Below are 21,313 nucleotides of genomic sequence, written 5' to 3' on the forward strand. Positions count from 1 at the left end.
ATAGGTGGACTAATAGAACAAGTCCCACACACTGCTAGAAGGCCAAATATTTTTTCAGAGCTAGATGCAGAAAAAAATTATATTCAGTTTGCAACCTGATGGAGGTCAGTATAGATGGACTAATAGAACAAGTCCCACACACAGCTAGAAGCCCAAATATTTTTTCAGAGGTAGATGCAGAAAAAAATTATATTCAGTTTGCAACCTGATGGAGGTCTGTATAGATGGATTAATAGAACAAGTCCCACACAAAGCTAGAAGCCCAATATTTTTTCAGAGGTAGATGCAGAAAAAAAATTATTTTTAATTTGCAACCTGATGGAGGTCAGTATAGATGGACTAATAGAGAAAGTCCCACACACTGCTAGAAGGCCAAATATTTTTTCAGAGCTAGATGCAGAAAAAAATTATATTCAGTTTGCAACCTGATGGAGGTCAGTAGAGATGGACTAATAGAACAAGTCCCACACACAGCTAGAAGCCCAAATATTTTTTCAGAGGTAGATGCAGATAAAAATTATTTTTAATTTGCAACCTGATGGAGGTCAGTACAGATGGACTAATAGAGAAAGTCCCACACACTGCTAGAAGGCCAAATATTTTTTCAGAGCTAGATGCAGATAAAAATTATTTTTAATTTGCAACCTGATGGAGGTCAGTATAGATGGACTAATAGAGAAAGTCCCACACACTGCTAGAAGGCCAAATATTTTTTCAGAGCTAGATGCAGATAAAAATTATTTTTAATTTGCAACCTGATGGAGGTCAGTATAGATGGACTAATAGAGAAAGTCCCACACACTGCTAAAAGGCCAAATATTTTTTCAGAGCTAGATGCAGATAAAAATTATTTTTAATTTGCAACCTGATGGAGGTCAGTATAGATGGACTAATAGAGAAAGTCCCACACACTGCTAGAAAGCCAACTATTTTTTCAGAGCTAGATGCAGAAAAAAATTATATTCAGATTGCAACCTGATGGAGGTCTGTATAGATGGATTAATAGAACAAGTCCCACACACAGTTAGAAGCCCAATATTTTTTCAGAGGTAGATGCAGAAAAAAAATATATTCAGTTTGCAACCTGATGGAGGTCTGTATAGATGGATTAATACAACAAGTCCCACACACAGCTAGAAGCCCAATATTATTTCAGAGGTAGATGCAGAAAAAAAATTATTTTTAATTTGCAACCTTATGGAGGTCAGTATAGATGGACTAATAGAGAAAGTCCCACACACTGCTAGAAGGCCAAATATTTTTTCAGAGCTAGATGCAGAAAAAAATTATATTCAGTTTGCAACCTGATGGAGGTCAGTATAGATGGACTAATAGAACAAGTCCCACGCACAGCTAGAAGCCCAAATATTTTTTCAGAGGTAGATGCAGATAAAAATTATTTTTAATTTGCAACCTGATGGAGGTCAGTATAGATGGACTAATAGAGAAAGTCCCACACACTGCTAGAAGGCCAAATATTTTTTCAGAGCTAGATGCAGATAAAAATTATTTTTAATTTGCAACCTGATGGAGGTCAGTATAGATGGACTAATAGAGAAAGTCCCACACACTGCTAGAAGGCCAAATATTTTTTCAGAGCTAGATGCAGATAAAAATTATTTTTAATTTGCAACCTGATGGAGGTCAGTATAGATGGACTAATAGAGAAAGTCCCACACACTGCTAGAAGGCCAAATATTTTTTCAGAGCTAGATGCAGAAAAAAATTATATTCAGTTTGCAACCTGATGGAGGTCAGTATAGATGAACTAATAGAGAAAGTCCCACACACTGCTAAAAGGCCAAATATTTTTTCAGAGCTAGATGCAGATAAAAATTATTTTTAATTTGCAACCTGATGGAGGTCAGTATAGATGGACTAATAGAGAAAGTCCCACACACTGCTAGAAAGCCAACTATTTTTTCAGAGCTAGATGCAGAAAAAAATTATATTCAGATTGCAACCTGATGGAGGTCTGTATAGATGGATTAATAGAACAAGTCCCACACACAGTTAGAAGCCCAATATTTTTTCAGAGGTAGATGCAGAAAAAAAATATATTCAGTTTGCAACCTGATGGAGGTCTGTATAGATGGATTAATACAACAAGTCCCACACACAGCTAGAAGCCCAATATTTTTTCAGAGGTAGATGCAGAAAAAAAATTATTTTTAATTTGCAACCTTATGGAGGTCAGTATAGATGGACTAATAGAGAAAGTCCCACACACTGCTAGAAGGCCAAATATTTTTTCAGAGCTAGATGCAGAAAAAAATTATATTCAGTTTGCAACCTGATGGAGGTCAGTATAGATGGACTAATAGAACAAGTCCCACGCACAGCTAGAAGCCCAAATATTTTTTCAGAGGTAGATGCAGATAAAAATTATTTTTAATTTGCAACCTGATGGAGGTCAGTATAGATGGACTAATAGAGAAAGTCCCACACACTGCTAGAAGGCCAAATATTTTTTCAGAGCTAGATGCAGATAAAAATTATTTTTAATTTGCAACCTGATGGAGGTCAGTATAGATGGACTAATAGAGAAAGTCCCACACACTGCTAGAAGGCCAAATATTTTTTCAGAGCTAGATGCAGATAAAAATTATTTTTAATTTGCAACCTGATGGAGGTCAGTATAGATGGACTAATAGAGAAAGTCCCACACACTGCTAGAAGGCCAAATATTTTTTCAGAGCTAGATGCAGATAAAAATTATTTTTAATTTGCAACCTGATGGAGGTCAGTATAGATGGACTAATAGAGAAAGTCCCACACACTGCTAGAAGGCCAAATATTTTTTCAGAGCTAGATGCAGATAAAAATTATTTTTAATTTGCAACCTGATGGAGGTCAGTATAGATGGACTAATAGAGAAAATCCCACACACTGCTAGAAGGCCAAATATTTTTTCAGAGCTAGATGCAGAAAAAAATTATATTCAGTTTGCAACCTGATGGAGGTCAGTATAGATGGACTAATAGAACAAGTCCCACACACAGCTAGAAGCCCAAATATTTTTTCAGAGGTAGATGCAGATAGAAATTATTTTTAATTTGCAACCTGATGGAGGTCAGTATAGATGGACTAATAGAGAAAGTCCCACACACTGCTAGAAGGCCAAATATTTTTTCAGAGCTAGATGCAGATAAAAATTATTTTTAATTTGAAACCTGATGGAGGTCAGTATATATGGACTAATAGAGAAAGTCCGACACACTGCTAGAAGGCCAAATATTTTTTCAGAGCTAGATACAGATAAAAATTATTTTTAATTTGCAACCTGATGGAGGTCAGTATAGATGGACTAATAGAGAAAGTCCCACACACTGCTAGAAGGCCAACTATTTTTTCAGAGCTAGATGCAGAAAAAAATTATATTCAGTTTGCAACCTGATGGAGGTCTGTATAGATGGATTAATAGAACAAGTCCCACACACAGCTAGATGCCCAAATATTTTTTCAGAGGTAGATGCAGATAAAAATTATTTTTAATTTGCAACCTGATGGAGGTCAGTATAGATGGACTAATAGAGAAAGTCCCACACACTGCTAGAAGGCCAAATATTTTTTCAGAGCTAGATGCAGATTAAAATTATTTTTAATTTGCAACCTGATGGAGGTCAGTATAGATGGACTAATAGAGAAAGTCCCACACACTGCTAGAAGGCCAAATATTTTTTCAGAGCTAGATGCAGATAAAAATTATTTTTAATTTGCAACCTGATGGAGGTCAGTATAGATGGACTAATAGAGAAAGTCCCACATACTGCTAGAAGGCCAAATATTTTTTCAGAGCTAGATGTAGATAAAAATTATTTTTAATTTGCAACCTGATGGAGGTCAGTATAGATGGACTAATAGAGAAAGTCCCACACACTGCTAGAAGGCCAACTATTTTTTCAGAGCTAGATGCAGAAAAAAATTATATTCAGTTTGCAACCTGATGGAGGTCTGTATAGATGGATTAATAGAACAAGTCCCACACACAGCTAGAAGCCCAATATTTTTTCAGAGGTAGATGCAGAAAAAAAATATATTCAGTTTGCAACCTGATGGAGGTCTGTATAGATGGATTAATAGAACAAGTCCCACACACAGCTAGAAGCCCAATATTTTTTCAGAGGTAGATGCAGAAAAAAAAATATTTTTAATTTGCAACCTGCAGATCCTGCAGGGCACGTATCAGGTTAGCTAAAGCTGACAATGAATTAAGGCTTGCAAGAGATGTCAAAAGCAATAAAAAAGGATTTTGGGGGTATGTCAAAAGTAAAAGAAAAGTCAAAGATGCTATAGGATTTTTACAGGATGAAAATGGAGAAATGGTAAGAGAGGATGTTGAGAAGGCCGAACTTTTTAATTCCTATTTTGCATCTGTTTTCTCTCAGAAAGAAAATGTAACATCAACTGATCTTCACTGTCCTTTTAAAGGAATAGAGGAATCAAAGTTATCTGTAAACAGAAAGATTGTGAGGGAATATTTAGCTAACATAAATGAGTTCAAGTCTCCAGGTCCAGATGAATTACACCCCAGAGTACTGAAGGAGATCGTAGAAGAAATTTTAGAACCACTCTCCATAATCTTTGAAAATTCTTGGAGAACAGGAGAAGTCCCAGAAGACTGGAGAAGAGCAAATGTTGTTCCTATCTTCAAAAAGGGGAAGAAGGTGGACCCAGGGAACTATAGGCCGGTGAGTCTGACTTCTATACCAGGAAAGATCTTTGAACAAATTATTAAACAACATGTATGTAAGTACATGGATAAGAATGAAGTGATTAACCAGAGTCAGCATGGGTTTGTAACTAACAAGTCATGTCAGACTAACTTAATTTCCTTCTATGACAGAATCACTGACTGGGTGGATCAGGGAAATGCTGTAGATATAGTATATCTTGACTTCAGCAAAGCATTTGACAAAGTATCTCACACCATCCTTATTGAAAAAATGACCAAGTATGCAATGGACCAGGCAACTGTTAGGTGGATTCATAACTGGCTTAGTGATCGGACTCAAAGGGTGGTTGTAAATGGCTTCACATCCAGCTGGATGAATGTCTCAAGTGGGGTACCACAGGGCTCCGTCCTGGGACCTGTATTGTTCAACATCTTTATCAATGATTTAGATGAAGGAATTGAGGGTAAACTGATTAAATTTGCTGATGACACAAAGCTAGGAGGGATAGCTAATACTAGAGAAGAGAGAGAGAGGATTCAAAAAGACCTAAATAAACTGGAGCAGTGGGCAGCAACCAACAGAATGGTTTTTAACAGGGAAAAATGCAAAGTACTACATCTGGGCAATAAAAATGAAAAAAGCATATACAGAATGGGAGGAATAGAGCTAAGCAACAGTACATGTGAAAAAGACTTAGGTATACTAATAGATCATAGACTGAACATGAGTCAACAGTGTGATGCAGCAGCAAAAAAGGCAAATACAATTCTGGGATGTATTAACAGAAGCATACAGTCTAGATCACGTGAAGTCATTATCGGTCTTTACTCCTCTTTGGTCAGACCTCATCTGGAATACTGTGTACAGTTTTGGGCACCACATTTTAAAAAAGACATAGACAAACTGGAGCAAGTTCAGAGAAGAGCGACCAGAATGGTGACTGGTCTGCAAACCATGTCCTATGAGGAACGGTTGCAGGATTTGGGAATGTTTAGCTTGCAAAAAAGAAGACTGAGAGGAGACTTAATAGCTGTCTACAAATATGTCAAGGGCTGTCACATTGTAGAAGGATCATCTTTATTCTCATTTGCACAAGGAAAGACTAGAAGCAATGGGATGAAACTAAATGGGAGGAGACACAGATTAGATATTAGAAAAAACTTTTTGACAGTTAGGGTGATTAATGAGTGGAACAGGCTGCCACGAGAGGTGGTGAGTTCCCCTTCAATGGACGTCTTCAAACAGAGGCTGGACAGACATCTGTCTGAGATGATCTAGTGAATCCTGCTTTGAGCAGGGGGTTGGACCAGATGACCCAGGAGGTCCCTTCCAACTCAACGATTCTATGATTCTATGATTCTATGATTCTATGATGGAGGTCAGTATAGATGGACTAATAGAGAAAGTCCCACACACTGCTAGAAGGCCAAATATTTTTTCAGAGCTAGATGCAGAAAAAAATTATATTCAGTTTGCAACCTGATGGAGGTCAGTATAGATGGACTAATAGAACAAGTCCCACACACTGCTAGAAGGCCAAATATTTTTTCAGAGCTAGATGCAGATAAAAATTATTTTTAATTTGCAACCTGATGGAGGTCAGTATAGATGGACTAATAGAGAAAGTCTCACACACTGCTAGAAGGCCAAATATTTTTTCAGAGCTAGATGCAGATAAAAAATATTTTTAATTTGCAACCTGATGGAGGTCAGTATAGATGGACTAATAGAGAAAGTCCCACACACTGCTAGAAGGCCAAATATTTTTTCAGAGCTAGATGCAGATAAAAATTATTTTTAATTTGCAACCTGATGGAGGTCAGTATAGATGGACGAATAGAGAAAGTCCCACACACTGCTAGAAGGCCAACTATTTTTTCAGAGCTAGATGCAGATAAAAATTATATTCAGTTTGCAACCTGATGGAGGTCAGTATAGATGGACTAATAGAACAAGTCCCACACACAGCTAGAAGCCCAAATAATTTTTCAGAGCTAGATGCAGAAAAAAATTATATTCAGTTTGCAACCTGATGGAGGTCTGTATAGATGGATTAATAGAACAAGTCCCACACACAGCTAGGAGCCCAATATTTTTTCAGAGGTAGATGCAGAAAAAAAATATATTCAGTTTGCAACCTGATGGAGGTCTGTATAGATGGATTAATAGAACAAGTCCCACACACAGCTAGAAGCCCAATATTTTTTCAGAGGTAGATGCAGAAAAAAAATTATTTTTAATTTGCAACCTGATGGAGGTTAGTATAGATGGACTAATAGAGAAAGTCCCACACACTGCTAGAAGGCCAAATATTTTTTCAGAGCTAGATGCAGAAAAAAATTATATTCAGTTTGCAACCTGATGGAGGTCAGTATAGATGGACTAATAGAACAAGTCCCACACACTGCTAGAAGGCCAAATATTTTTTCAGAGCTAGATGCAGATAAAAATTATTTTTAATTTGCAACCTGATGGAGGTCAGTATAGATGGACTAATAGAGAAAGTCCCACACACTGCTAGAAGGCCAAATATTTTTTCAGAGCTAGATGCAGATAAAAATTATTTTTAATTTGCAACCTGATGGAGGTCAGTATAGATGGACTAATAGAGAAAGTCCCACACACTGCTAGAAGGCCAACTATTTTTTCAGAGCTAGATGCAGTAAAAAATTATATTCAGTTTGCAACCTGATGGAGGTCTGTATAGATGGATTAATAGAACAAGTCCCCCACACAGCTAGAAGCCCAATATTTTTTCAGAGGTAGATGCAGAAAAAATATATATTCAGTTTGCAACCTGATGGAGGTCTGTATAGATGGATTAATAGAACAAGTCCCACACACAGGTAGAAGCCCAATATTTTTTCAGAGGTAGATGCAGAAAAAAAATTATTTTTAATTTGCAACCTGATGGAGGTCAGTATAGATGGACTAATAGAGAAAGTCCCACACACTGCTAGAAGGCCAAATATTTTTTCAGAGCTAGATGCAGAAAAAAATTATATTCCGTTTGCAACCTGATGGAGGTCAGTATAGATGGACTAATAGAACAAGTCCCACACACACCTAGAAGCCCAAATATTTTTTCAGAGGTAGATGCAGATAAAATTTATTTTTAATTTGCAACCTGATGGAGGTCAGTATAGATGGACTAATAGAGAAAGTCCCACACACTGCTAGAAGGCCAAATATTTTTTCAGAGCTAGATGCAGATAAAAATTATTTTTAATTTGCAACCTGATGGAGGTCAGTATAGATGGACTAATAGAGAAAGTCCCACACACTGCTAGAAGGCCAAATATTTTTTCAGAGCTAGATGCAGATAAAAATTGTTTTTAATTTGCAACCTGATGGAGGTCAGTATAGATGGACGAATAGAGAAAGTCCCACACACTGCTAGAAGGCCAACTATTTTTTCAGAGCTAGATGCAGATAAAAATTATATTCAGTTTGCAACCTGATGGAGGTCAGTATAGATGGACTAATAGAACAAGTCCCACACACAGCTAGAAGCCCAAATAATTTTTCAGAGCTAGATGCAGAAAAAAATTATATTCAGTTTGCAACCTGATGGAGGTCTGTATAGATGGATTAATAGAACAAGTCCCACACACAGCTAGAAGCCCAATATTTTTTCAGAGGTAGATGCAGAAAAAAAATATATTCAGTTTGCAACCTGATGGAGGTCTGTATAGATGGATTAATAGAACAAGTCCCACACACAGCTAGAAGCCCAATATTTTTTCAGAGGTAGATGCAGAAAAAAAATTATTTTTAATTTGCAACCTGATGGAGGTTAGTATAGATGGACAAATAGAGAAAGTCCCACACACTGCTAGAAGGCCAAATATTTTTTCAGAGCTAGATGCAGAAAAAAATTATATTCAGTTTGCAACCTGATGGAGGTCAGTATAGATGGACTAATAGAACAAGTCCCACACACTGCTAGAAGGCCAAATATTTTTTCAGAGCTAGATGCAGATAAAAATTATTTTTAATTTGCAACCTGATGGAGGTCAGTATAGATGGACTAATAGAGAAAGTCCCACACACTGCTAGAAGGCCAAATATTTTTTCAGAGCTAGATGCAGATAAAAATTATTTTTAATTTGCAACCTGATGGAGGTCAGTATAGATGGACTAATAGAGAAAGTCCCACACACTGCTAGAAGGCCAACTATTTTTTCAGAGCTAGATGTAGAAAAAAATTATATTCAGTTTGCAACCTGATGGAGGTCTGTATAGATGGATTAATAGAACAAGTCCCACACACAGCTAGAAGCCCAATATTTTTTCAGAGGTAGATGCAGAAAAAATATATATTCAGTTTGCAACCTGATGGAGGTCTGTATAGATGGATTAATAGAACAAGTCCCACACACAGCTAGAAGCCCAATATTTTTTCAGAGGTAGATGCAGAAAAAAAATTATTTTTAATTTGCAACCTGATGGAGGTCAGTATAGATGGACTAATAGAGAAAGTCCCACACACTGCTAGAAGGCCAAATATTTTTCCAGAGCTAGATGCAGAAAAAAATTATATTCAGTTTGCAACCTGATGGAGGTCAGTATAGATGGACTAATAGAACAAGTCCCACACACAGCTAGAAGCCCAAATATTTTTTCAGAGGTAGATGCAGATAAAAATTATTTTTAATTTGCAACCTGATGGAGGTCAGTATAGATGGACTAATAGAGAAAGTCCCACACACTTCTAGAAGGCCAAATATTTTTTCAGAGCTAGATGCAGATAAAAATTATTTTTAATTTGCAACCTGATTGAGGTTAGTATAGATGGACTAATAGAGAAAGTCCCACACACTGCTAGAAGGCCAAATATTTTTTCAGAGGTAGATGCAGATAAAAATTATTTTTAATCTGCAACCTGATGGAGGTCAGTATAGATGGACTAATAGAGAAAGTCCCACACACTGCTAGAAGGCCAAATATTTTTTCAGAGCTAGATGCAGATAAAAATTATTTTTAATTTGCAACCTGATGGAGGTCAGTATAGATGGACTAATAGAGAAAGTCCCACACACTGCTAGAAGGCCAAATATTTTTTCAGAGCTAGATGCAGATAAAAATTATTTTTAATTTGCAACCTGATGGAGGTCAGTATAGATGGACTAATAGAGAAAGTCCCACACACTGCTAGAAGGCCAAATATTTTTTCAGAGCTAGATGCAGATAAAAATTATTTTTAATTTGCAACCTGATGGAGGTCAGTATAGATGGACTAATAGAGAAAGTCCCACACACTGCTAGAAGGCCAACTATTTTTTCAGAGCTAGATGCAGAAAAAAATTATATTCAGTTTGCAACCTGATGGAGGTCTGTATAGGTGGATTAATAGAACAAGTCCCACACACAGCTAGAAGCCCATTATTTTTTCAGAGGTAGATGCAGAAAAAAAATTATTTTTAATTTGCAACCTGATGGAGGTCGGTATAGATGGACTAATAGAGAAAGTCCCACACACTGCTAGAAGGCCAAATATTTTTTCAGAGCTAGATGCAGATAAAAATAATTTTTAATTTGCAACCTGATGGAGGTCAGTATAGATGGACTAATAGAGAAAGTCCCACACACAGCTAGAAGGCCAACTATTTTTTCAGAGCTAGATGCAGAAAAAAATTATATTCAGTTTGCAACCTGATGGAGGTCTGTATAGATGGATTAATAGAACAAGTCCCACACACAGCTAGAAGCCCAATATTTTTTCAGAGGTAGATGCAGAAAAAATATATATTCAGTTTGCAACCTGATGGAGGTCTGTATAGATGGATTAATAGAACAAGTCCCACACACAGCTAGAAGCCCAATATTTTTTCAGAGGTAGATGCAGAAAAAAAATTATTTTTAATTTGCAACCTGATGGAGGTCAGTATAGATGGACTAATAGAGAAAGTCCCACACACTGCTAGAAGGCCAAATATTTTTCCAGAGCTAGATGCAGAAAAAAATTATATTCAGTTTGCAACCTGATGGAGGTCAGTATAGATGGACTAATAGAACAAGTCCCACACACAGCTAGAAGCCCAAATATTTTTTCAGAGGTAGATGCAGATAAAAATTATTTTTAATTTGCAACCTGATGGAGGTCAGTATAGATGGACTAATAGAGAAAGTCCCACACACTTCTAGAAGGCCAAATATTTTTTCAGAGCTAGATGCAGATAAAAATTATTTTTAATTTGCAACCTGATTGAGGTTAGTATAGATGGACTAATAGAGAAAGTCCCACACACTGCTAGAAGGCCAAATATTTTTTCAGAGGTAGATGCAGATAAAAATTATTTTTAATCTGCAACCTGATGGAGGTCAGTATAGATGGACTAATAGAGAAAGTCCCACACACTGTTAGAAGGCCAAATATTTTTTCAGAGCTAGATGCAGATAAAAATTATTTTTAATTTGCAACCTGATGGAGGTCAGTATAGATGGACTAATAGAGAAAGTCCCACACACTGCTAGAAGGCCAAATATTTTTTCAGAGCTAGATGCAGATAAAAATTATTTTTAATTTGCAACCTGATGGAGGTCAGTATAGATGGACTAATAGAGAAAGTCCCACACACTGCTAGAAGGCCAAATATTTTTTCAGAGCTAGATGCAGATAAAAATTATTTTTAATTTGCAACCTGATGGAGGTCAGTATAGATGGACTAATAGAGAAAGTCCCACACACTGCTAGAAGGCCAAATATTTTTTCAGAGCTAGATGCAGAAAAAAATTATATTCAGTTTGCAACCTGATGGAGGTCAGTATAGATGGACTAACAGAACAAGTCCCACACACAGCTAGAAGCCCAAATATTTTTTCAGAGGTAGATGCAGATAAAAATTATTTTTAATTTGCAACCTGATGGAGGTCAGTATAGATGGACTAATAGAGAAAGTCCCACACACTGCTAGAAGGCCAAATATTTTTTCAGAGCTAGATGCAGATAAAAATTATTTTTAATTTGCAAACTGATGGAGGTCAGTATAGATGGACTAATAGAGAAAGTCCCACACACTGCTAGAAGGCAAAATATTTTTTCAGAGCTAGATGCAGATAAAAATTATTTTTAATTTGCAACCTGATGGAGGTCAGTATAGATGGAGTAATAGAGAAAGTCGCACACACTGCTAGAAGGCCAAATATTTTTTCAGAGCTAGATGCAGATAAAAATTATTTTTAATTTGCAACCTGATGGAGGTCAGTATAGATGGACTAATAGAGAAAGTCCCACACACTGCTAGAAGGCCAACTATTTTTTCAGAGCTAGATGCAGAAAAAAATTATATTCAGTTTGCAACCTGATGGAGGTCTGTATAGATGGATTAATAGAAAAAGTCCCACACACAGCTAGAAGCCCAATATTTTTTCAGAGGTAGATGCAGAAACAAAATATATTCAGTTTGCAACCTGATGGAGGTCTGTATAGATGGATTAATAGAACAAGTCCCACACACAGCTAGAAGCCCAATATTTTTTCAGAGGTAGATGCAGAAAAAAAATTATTTTTAATTTGCAACCTGATGGAGGTCAGTATAGATGGACTAATAGAGAAAGTCCCACACACTGCTAGAAGGCCAAATATTTTTCAGAGCTAGATGCAGAAAAAAATTATATTCAGTTTGCAACCTGATGGAGGTCAGTATAGATGGACTAATAGAACAAGTCCCACACACTGCTAGAAGGCCAAATATTTTTTCAGAGCTAGATGCAGATAAAATTATTTTTAATTTGCAACCTGATGGAGGTCAGTATAGATGGACTAATAGAGAAAGTCCCACACACTGCTAGAAGGCCAAATATTTTTTCAGAGCTAGATGCAGATAAAAATTATTTTTAATTTGCAACCTGATGGAGGTCAGTATAGATGGACTAATAGAGAAAGTCCCACACACTGCTAGAAGGCCAAATATTTTTTCAGAGCTAGATGCAGATAAAAATTATTTTTAATTTGCAACCTGATGGAGGTCAGTATAGATGGACTAATAGAGAAAGTCCCACACACTTCTAGAAGGCCAACTATTTTTTCAGAGCTAGATGGAGAAAAAAATTATATTCAGTTTGCAACCTGATGGAGGTCAGTATAGATGGATTAATAGAACAAGTCCCACACACAGCTAGAAGCCCAATATTTTTTCAGAGGTAGATGCAGAAAAAATATATATTCAGTTTGCAACCTGATGGAGGTCTGTATAGATGGATTAATAGAACAAGTCCCACACACTGCTAGAAGCCCAATATTTTTTCAGAGGTAGATGCAGAAAAAAAAATATTTTTAATTTGCAACCTGATGGAGGTCAGTATAGATGGACTAATAGAGAAAGTCTCACACACTGCTAGAAGGCCAAATATTTTTTCAGAGCTAGATGCAGAAAAAAATTATATTCAGTTTGCAACCTGATGGAGGTCAGTATAGATGGACTAATAGAACAAGTCCCACACACAGCTAGAAGCCCAAATATTTTTTCAGAGGTAGATGCAGATAAAAATTATTTTTAATTTGCAACCTGATGGAGGTCAGTATAGATGGACTAATAGAGAAAGTCCCACACACTGCTAGAAGGCCAAATATTTTTTCAGAGCTAGATGCAGATAAAAATTATTTTTAATTTGCAAACTGATGGAGGTCAGTATAGATGGACTAATAGAGAAAGTCCCACACACTGCTAGAAGGCCAAATATTTTTTCAGAGCTAGATGCAGATAAAAATTATTTTTAATTTGCAACCTGATGGAGGTCAGTATAGATGGACTAATAGAGAAAGTCCCACACACTGCTAGAAGGCCAAATATTTTTTCAGAGCTAGATGCAGAAAAAAATTATATTCAGTTTGCAACCTGATGGAGGTCAGTATTGATGGACTAATAGAACAAGTCCCACACACAGCTAGAAGCCCAAATATTTTTTCAGAGGTAGATGCAGATAAAAATTATTTTTAATTTGCAACCTGATGGAGGTCAGTATAGATGGACTAATAGAGAAAGTCCCACACACTGCTAGAAGGCCAAATATTTTTTCAGATCTAGATGCAGATAAAAATAATTTTTAATTTGCAACCTGATGGAGGTCAGTATAGATGGACTAATAGAGAAAGTCCCACACACTGCTAGAAGGCCAAATATTTTTTCAGAGCTAGATGCAGATAAAAATTATTTTTAATTTGCAACCTGATGGAGGTCAGTATAGATGGACTAATAGAGAAAGTCCCACACACTGCTAGAAGGCCAAATATTTTTTCAGAGCTAGATGCAGATAAAAATTATTTTTAATTTGCAACCTGATGGAGGTCAGTATAGATGGACTAATAGAGAAAGTCGCACACACTGCTAGAAGGTCAAATATTTTTTCAGAGCTAGATGCAGATAAAAATTATTTTTAATTTGCAACCTGATGGAGGTCAGTATACATGGACTAATAGAGAAAGTCCCACACACTGCTAGAAGGCCAAATATTTTTTCAGAGCTAGATGCAGATAAAAATTATTTTTAATTTGCAACCTGATGGAGGTCAGTATAGATGGACTAATAGAGAAAGTCCCACACACTGCTAGAAGGCCAAATATTTTTTCAGAGCTGGATGCAGATAAAAATTATTTTTAATTTGCAACCTGATGGAGGTCAGTATAGATGGACTAATAGAGAAAGTCTCACACACTGCTAGAAGGCCAAATATTTTTTCAGAGCTAGATGCAGATAAAAATTATTTTTAATTTGCAACCTGATGGAGGTCAGTATAGATGGACTAATAGAGAAAGTCCCACACACTGCTAGAAGGCCAACTATTTTTTCAGAGCTACATGCAGAAAAAAATTATATTCAGTTTGCAACCTGATGGAGGTCTGTATAGGTGGATTAATAGAACAAGTCCCACACACAGCTAGAAGCCCATTATTTTTTCAGAGGTAGATGCAGAAAAAATATATATTCAGTTTGCAACCTGATGGAGGTCTGTATAGATGGATTAATAGAACAAGTCCCACACACAGCTAGAAGCCCAATATTTTTTCAGAGGTAGATGCAGAAAAAAAATTATTTTTAATTTGCAACCTGATGGAGGTCAGTATAGATGGACTAATAGAGAAAGTCCCACACACTGCTAGAAGGCCAAATATTTTTCCAGAGCTAGATGCAGAAAAAAATTATATTCAGTTTGCAACCTGATGGAGGTCAGTATAGATGGACTAATAGAACAAGTCCCACACACAGCTAGAAGCCCAAATATTTTTTCAGAGGTAGATGCAGATAAAAATTATTTTTAATTTGCAACCTGATGGAGGTCAGTATAGATGGACTAATAGAGAAAGTCCCACACACTGCTAGAAGGCCAAATATTTTTTCAGAGCTAGATGCAGATAAAAATTATTTTTAATTTGCAAACTGATGGAGGTCAGTATAGATGGACTAATAGAGAAAGTCCCACACACTGCTAGAAGGCAAAATATTTTTTCAGAGCTAGATGCAGATAAAAATTATTTTTAATTTGCAACCTGATGGAGGTCAGTATAGATGGAGTAATAGAGAAAGTCGCACACACTGCTAGAAGGCCAAATATTTTTTCAGAGCTAGATGCAGATAAAAATTATTTTTAATTTGCAACCTGATGGAGGTCAGTATAGATGGACTAATAGAGAAAGTCCCACACACTGCTAGAAGGCCAACTATTTTTTCAGAGCTAGATGCAGAAAAAAATTATATTCAGTTTGCAACCTGATGGAGGTCTGTATAGATGGATTAATAGAAAAAGTCCCACACACAGCTAGAAGCCCAATATTTTTTCAGAGGTATATGCAGAAACAAAATATATTCAGTTTGCAACCTGATGGAGGTCTGTATAGATGGATTAATAGAACAAGTCCCACACACAGCTAGAAGCCCAATATTTTTTCAGAGGTAGATGCAGAAAAAAAATTATTTTTAATTTGCAACCTGATGGAGGTCAGTATAGATGGACTAATAGAGAAAGTCCCACACACTGCTAGAAGGCCAAATATTTTTCAGAGCTAGATGCAGAAAAAAATTATATTCAGTTTGCAACCTGATGGAGGTCAGTATAGATGGACTAATAGAACAAGTCCCACACACTGCTAGAAGGCCAAATATTTTTTCAGAGCTAGATGCAGATAAAATTATTTTTAATTTGCAACCTGATGGAGGTCAGTATAGATGGACTAATAGAGAAAGTCCCACACACTGCTAGAAGGCCAAATATTTTTTCAGAGCTAGATGCAGATAAAAATTATTTTTAATTTGCAACCTGATGGAGGTCAGTATAGATGGACTAATAGAGAAAGTCCCACACACTGCTAGAAGGCCAAATATTTTTTCAGAGCTAGATGCAGATAAAAATTATTTTTAATTTGCAACCTGATGGAGGTCAGTATAGATGGACTAATAGAGAAAGTCCCACACACTTCTAGAAGGCCAACTATTTTTTCAGAGCTAGATGGAGAAAAAAATTATATTCAGTTTGCAACCTGATGGAGGTCAGTATAGATGGATTAATAGAACAAGTCCCACACACAGCTAGAAGCCCAATATTTTTTCAGAGGTAGATGCAGAAAAAATATATATTCAGTTTGCAACCTGATGGAGGTCTGTATAGATGGATTAATAGAACGAGTCCCACACACTGCTAGAAGCCCAATATTTTTTCAGAGGTAGATGCAGAAAAAAAAATATTTTTAATTTGCAACCTGATGGAGGTCAGTATAGATGGACTAATAGAGAAAGTCTCACACACTGCTAGAAGGCCAAATATTTTTTCAGAGCTAGATGCAGAAAAAAATTATATTCAGTTTGCAACCTGATGGAGGTCAGTATAGATGGACTAATAGAACAAGTCCCACACACAGCTAGAAGCCCAAATATTTTTTCAGAGGTAGATGCAGATAAAAATTATTTTTAATTTGCAACCTGATGGAGGTCAGTATAGATGGACTAATAGAGAAAGTCCCACACACTGCTAGAAGGCCAAATATTTTTTCAGAGCTAGATGCAGATAAAAATTATTTTTAATTTGCAAACTGATGGAGGTCAGTATAGATGGACTAATAGAGAAAGTCCCACACACTGCTAGAAGGCCAAATATTTTTTCAGAGCTAGATGCAGATAAAAATTATTTTTAATTTGCAACCTGATGGAGGTCAGTATAGATGGACTAATAGAGAAAGTCCCACACACTGCTAGAAGGCCAAATATTTTTTCAGATCTAGATGCAGATAAAAATAATTTTTAATTTGCAACCTGATGGAGGTCAGTATAGATGGACTAATAGAGAAAGTCCCACACACTGCTAGAAGGCCAAATATTTTTTCAGAGCTAGATGCAGATAAAAATTATTTTTAATTTGCAACCTGATGGAGGTCAGTATAGATGGACTAATAGAGAAAGTCCCACACACTGCTAGAAGGCCAAATATTTTTTCAGAGCTAGATGCAGAAAAAAATTATATTCAGTTTGCAACCTGATGGAGGTCAGTATTGATGGACTAATAGAACAAGTCCCACACACAGCTAGAAGCCCAAATATTTTTTCAGAGGTAGATGCAGATAAAAATTATTTTTAATTTGCAACCTGATGGAGGTCAGTATAGATGGACTAATAGAGAAAGTCCCACACACTGCTAGAAGGCCAAATATTTTTTCAGATCTAGATGCAGATAAAAATAATTTTTAATTTGCAACCTGATGGAGGTCAGTATAGATGGACTAATAGAGAAAGTCCCACACACTGCTAGAAGGCCAAATATTTTTTCAGAGCTAGATGCAGATAAAAATTATTTTTAATTTGCAACCTGATGGAGGTCAGTATAGATGGACTAATAGAGAAAGTCCCACACACTGCTAGAAGGCCAAATATTTTTTCAGAGCTAGATGCAGATAAAAATTATTTTTAATTTGCAACCTGATGGAGGTCAGTATAGATGGACTAATAGAGAAAGTCCCACACACTGCTAGAAGGTCAAATATTTTTTCAGAGCTAGATGCAGATAAAAATTATTTTTAATTTGCAACCTGATGGAGGTCAGTATAGATGGACTAATAGAGAAAGTCCCACACACTGCTAGAAGGCCAAATATTTTTTCAGAGCTAGATGCAGATAAAAATTATTTTTAATTTGCAACCTGATGGAGGTCAGTATAGATGGACTAATAGAGAAAGTCCCACACACTGCTAGAAGGCCAAATATTTTTTCAGAGCTGGATGCAGATAAAAATTATTTTTAATTTGCAACCTGATGGAGGTCAGTATAGATGGACTAATAGAGAAAGTCTCACACACTGCTAGAAGGCCAAATATTTTTTCAGAGCTAGATGCAGATAAAAATTATTTTTAATTTGCAACCTGATGGAGGTCAGTATAGATGGACTAATAGAGAAAGTCCCACACACTGCTAGAAGGCCAACTATTTTTTCAGAGCTACATGCAGAAAAAAATTATATTCAGTTTGCAACCTGATGGAGGTCTGTATAGGTGGATTAATAGAACAAGTCCCACACACAGCTAGAAGCCCATTATTTTTTCAGAGGTAGATGCAGAAAAAAAATTATTTTTAATTTGCAACCTGATGGAGGTCAGTATAGATGGACTAATAGAGAAAGTCCCACACACTGCTAGAAGGCCAAATATTTTTTCAGAGCTAGATGCAGATAAAAATTATTTTTAATTTGCAACCTGATGGAGGTCAGTATAGATGGACTAATAGAGAAAGTCCCACACACAGCTAGAAGGCCAACTATTTTTTCAGAGCTAGATGCAGAAAAAAATTATATTCAGTTTGCAACCTGATGGAGGTCTGTATAGATGGATTAATAGAACAAGTCCCACACACAGCTAGAAGCCCAATATTTTTTCAGAGGTAGATGCAGAAAAAATATAGATTCAGTTTGCAACCTGATGGAGGTCTGTATAGATGGATTAATAGAACAAGTCCCACACACAGCTAGAAGCCCAATATTTTTTCAGAGGTAGATGCAGAAAAAAAATGATTTTTAATTTGCAACCTGATGGAGGTCAGTATAGATGGACTAATAGAGAAAGTCCCACACACTGCTAGAAGGTCAAATATTTTTCCAGAGCTAGATGCAGAAAAAAATTATATTCAGTTTGCAACCTGATGGAGGTCAGTATAGATGGACTAATAGAACAAGTCCCACACACAGCTAGAAGCCCAAATATTTTTTCAGAGGTAGATGCAGATAAAAATTATTTTTAATTTGCAACCTGATGGAGGTCAGTATAGATGGACTAATAGAGAAAGTCCCACACACTTCTAGAAGGCCAAATATTTTTTCAGAGCTAGATGCAGATAAAAATTATTTTTAATTTGCAACCTGATTGAGGTTAGTATAGATGGACTAATAGAGAAAGTCCCACACACTGCTAGAAGGCCAAATATTTTTTCAGAGGTAGATGCAGATAAAAATTATTTTTAATCTGCAACCTGATGGAGGTCAGTATAGATGGACTAATAGAGAAAGTCCCACACACTGCTAGAAGGCCAAATATTTTTTCAGAGCTAGATGCAGATAAAAATTATTTTTAATTTGCAACCTGATGGAGGTCAGTATAGATGGACTAATAGAGAAAGTCCCACACACTGCTAGAAGGCCAAATATTTTTTCAGAGCTAGATGCAGATAAAAATTATTTTTAATTTGCAACCTGATGGAGGTCAGTATAGATGGACTAATAGAGAAAGTCCCACACACTGCTAGAAGGCCAAATATTTTTTCAGAGCTAGATGCAGATAAAAATTATTTTTAATTTGCAACCTGATGGAGGTCAGTATAGATGGACTAATAGAGAAAGTCCCACACACTGCTAGAAGGCCAACTATTTTTTCAGAGCTAGATGCAGAAAAAAATTATATTCAGTTTGCAACCTGATGGAGGTCAGTATGGATGGACTAACAGAACAAGTCCCACACACAGCTAGAAGCCCAAATATTTTTTCAGAGGTAGATGCAGATAAAAATTATTTTTAATTTGCAACCTGATGGAGGTCAGTATAGATGGACTAATAGAGAAAGTCCCACACACTGCTAGAAGGCCAAATATTTTTTCAGAGCTAGATGCAGATAAAAATTATTTTTAATTTGCAAACTGATGGAGGTCAGTACAGATGGACTAATAGAGAAAGTCCCACACACTGCTAGAAGGCCAAATATTTTTTCAGAGCTAGATGCAGATAAAAATTATTTTTAATTTGCAACCTGATGGAGGTCAGTATAGATGGACTAATAGAGAAAGTCCCACACACTGCTAGAAGGCCAAATATTTTTTCAGAGCTGGATGCAGATAAAAATTATTTTTAATTTGCAACCTGATGGAGGTCAGTATAGATGGACTAATAGAGAAAGTCCCACACACTGCTAGAAGGCCAACTATTTTTTCAGAGCTAGATGCAGAAAAAAATTATATTCAGTTTGCAACCTGATGGAGGTCTGTATAGATGGATTAATAGAAAAAGACCCACACACAGCTAGAAGCCCAATATTTTTTCAGAGGTAGATGCAGAAACAAAATATATTCAGTTTGCAACCTGATGGAGGTCTGTATAGATGGATTAATAGAACAAGTCCCACACACAGCTAGAAGCCCAATATTTTTTCAGAGGTAGATGCAGAAAAAAAATTATTTTTAATTTGCAACCTGATGGAGGTCAGTATAGATGGACTAATAGAGAAAGTCCCACACACTGCTAGAAGGCCAAATATTTTTCAGAGCTAGATGCAGAAAAAAATTATATTCAGTTTGCAACCTGATGGAGGTCAGTATAGATGGACTAATAGAACAAGTCCCACACACTGCTAGAAGGCCAAATATTTTTTCAGAGCTAGATGCAGATAAAATTATTTTTAATTTGCAACCTGATGGAGGTCAGTATAGATGGACTAATAGAGAAAGTCCCACACACTGCTAGAAGGCCAAATATTTTTTCAGAGCTAGATGCAGATAAAAATTATTTTTAATTTGCAACCTGATGGAGGTCAGTATAGATGGACTAATAGAGAAAGTCCCACACACTGCTAGAAGGCCAAATATTTTTTCAGAGCTAGATGCAGATAAAAATTATTTTTAATTTGCAACCTGATGGAGGTCAGTATAGATGGACTAATAGAAAAAGTCCCACACACTTCTAGAAGGCCAACTATTTTTTCAGAGCTAGATGGAGAAAAAAATTATATTCAGTTTGCAACCTGATGGAGGTCAGTATAGATGGATTAATAGAACAAGTCCCACACACAGCTAGAAGCCCAATATTTTTTCAGAGGTAGATGCAGAAAAAATATATATTCAGTTTGCAACCTGATGGAGGTCTGTATAGATGGATTAATAGAACAAGTCCCACACACTGCTAGAAGCCCAATATTTTTTCAGAGGTAGATGCAGAAAAAAAAATATTTTTAATTTGCAACCTGATGGAGGTCAGTATAGATGGACTAATAGAGAAAGTCTCACACACTGCTAGAAGGCCAAATATTTTTTCAGAGCTAGATGCAGAAAAAAATTATATTCAGTTTGCAACCTGATGGAGGTCAGTATAGATGGACTAATAGAACAAGTCCCACACACAGCTAGAAGCCCAAATATTTTTTCAGAGGTAGATGCAGATAAAAATTATTTTTAATTTGC

This window comes from Phyllobates terribilis, unplaced genomic scaffold (genome assembly GCF_046119375.1).
Source record: "Phyllobates terribilis strain yellow unplaced genomic scaffold, ASM4611937v1 Scaffold_2__4_contigs__length_985480577, whole genome shotgun sequence".
In the NCBI taxonomy this organism is placed as follows: Eukaryota; Metazoa; Chordata; class Amphibia; order Anura; family Dendrobatidae; genus Phyllobates; species Phyllobates terribilis.